General features: G+C 42.4%; 1 pseudogene; it reads left to right on the top strand.

The window, feature by feature from the left end:
- The first annotated feature begins 813 nt into the window (after positions 1 to 813).
- Positions 814 to 2,031, top strand: LOC137234254 (splicing factor U2AF 50 kDa subunit-like; annotated as a pseudogene).
- Positions 2,032 to 2,284: the final 253 nt, after the last annotated feature.

Genomic DNA, 2,284 nt, shown 5'->3' with positions numbered 1-2,284 from the left:
TATAATTTCATTGAAAATTTTTATATCTATAATTTCATTGAGAAATTTGTCCTTCTATTTCTGTTTAGGTGACTGGCGGTGGAAATGCAGGCGGTTGGCGTGTTCACTTGTTTCTTTCCTTTTTTCTTTTTCTAGGTTACCGGCATCGCAAAGGGGGTGCTCCAACTTCGGCATCGGCCGCGCTGTCAGTTGTCACACTTTTGCGATGCCCATTTGTGCACTTTATTAATGAATTTTTTTCATTGCAGATTTTGGTACAGAACATCGTGGCTAGTGCCACTGCGTATATTCTTCTTGGCCACAGAAAAAATGGCGCCGTGCGTAAAACCAATGAATAATCAAATGAAATTCATTAGGTGGCGTCTTTCAGAAATATTTATAACCGCGTTTTACATTAAAAAAAAAAAAAATTTAAGGCGCGATAACCTCCGAAGAGATCTAAAGCCGAGCTTCTCTTCCAATTTGCGTCGTGCTCCTCTTGATTTTTCCCTAGAAATTGGCCGGACGGGACCTACATGTTTTATGCCGACTCCGAACGGCATCTGCAAGGCAGATGAGTTTTCACTGAGAGCTTTTCATGGCAGAAATACAATCGGAGCGCTTGCCAGACACTGCCGAGGGGCGACCCCGCTTAGACAAATTTTCTTCTAATTGAAAAATCTTATTTCTAAAATTTTGATGTTGCTTTCCCCGGGAGTTGAACCCAGGGCATACGGTGTGATAGGCGGAGCACGCTACCATCACACCACGGCGGCCGCCACTTGGAACAAAGTAATATATTTGTTGAGTAAATGGAAACAGCTTGGTTTTGAAATGGGTTCTGAAGATAGCGATAGACGCTGCCATAGGTCAAGTTCGAAGGATCGCGATCGTGATTGCGATTATCGTAGATCACGTTCACGCGAATATGCTAAATGGGGCGAACGGGGTTATATATATATAGCTGGGCTCGGTGGCGGAGGTGATAAACATATACGTTCCGCCGTAGGAAACCATCATTATATTGGGATGTACCACCACACAGTTTTGAACATATTACGCCACAGCAGTACAAAGCTATGCAAGCTGCTGAACAAATGCTGTACCAGAAATTCCCCAAGCCGCCGTACCAGTTATCGGCTCGACTATGACGCGCCAAGCGCGTCGTCTATATGTTGGCAACATACCATTTGGTGTAACCGAACAGGCAGGTAGTCCAGTATCGGCATGCCAAATTAATTTGGATACAAATTTCGCTTTCTTGGGATTTCGTTCAACAGATGAGACAACACAAGCAATGGCTGTAGATGGCATCAATTTTTAGGGACAGAGCTTGAAGATAAGACGCACTCATGATTACCAGCAAAGGCAGGGAGTAACTGATAATCAGGCAATGCAATTACCCCCCAACAACGGTGAAATCCCTACGGTTGTGCCAGATCCACCGCATAAAAGATTTATTGGTGGTTTGCTAAATTATTTAAATGAAGAACAGGTCAAAGAGCTTTCAATTTGGTTAAAGCCGCCGCCACTGGTTTGAGCAAAGGTTATGCATTTTCTAAATATGTTGATCACAGTATAACCGATCAGGCTTTTGCTGGCCTTAATGGAATGCAATTTGGGGGTAATAAATTAATTGTGCAACGTGCAAGTGTTGGTGCAAAGAATGAACAACATAGTTCAACCGCTGCTGCGCCAATTATAATACAAGTTCCTGGCCTTTCTATGGTCGGCACTTCAGGTCCACCCACCGGGGCACTCTGCTAGCTTAATATGGTCACCTCAGATGGGTTGCGTGAAGAAGAAGAATATAAAGATCTTTGGGAAGGTATTAAAGAGGAATGTAATAAGTATTATATGGTGCGGAGTGCTGAAATCCCCAGACCCATTGAGGGTGATGATGTGCCTGGTTGTGGGAAGGTACTTGTTGAGTTCAATTCGGTAATGGATTGTCGAAAGGCTCAGCAAGCATTGACGGGATGTAAGTTCGGTGATCGTGTTGTGGTCACTTCATACTTCGATCCCGATAAATATCATCGTCGTGAGTTTTAAGTTGGAATTTGAAAGAGGAAGTTTCCAAATCCAGATGCAAACAAATATGTACATATATAATACGCATATTAATAGTGACTTTGTGGGAGTACCCCACAGTAATACAAAGCGGATAAATTGTAAAACTATATAGACATAACTATACGAATGATTGAGTTATAATTTCACATGTATGGAATTGTATGCATTAATAATGAATTTGACGGAAATTAATAACGTGCATACAATGGGGCTGTGACTGTGACCGGTCTTA

Source organism: Eurosta solidaginis, chromosome X (genome assembly GCF_040869045.1).
Source record: "Eurosta solidaginis isolate ZX-2024a chromosome X, ASM4086904v1, whole genome shotgun sequence".
Classification (NCBI taxonomy): Eukaryota; Metazoa; Arthropoda; class Insecta; order Diptera; family Tephritidae; genus Eurosta; species Eurosta solidaginis.
This window is presented reverse-complemented; position numbering and strand designations above follow the sequence as displayed.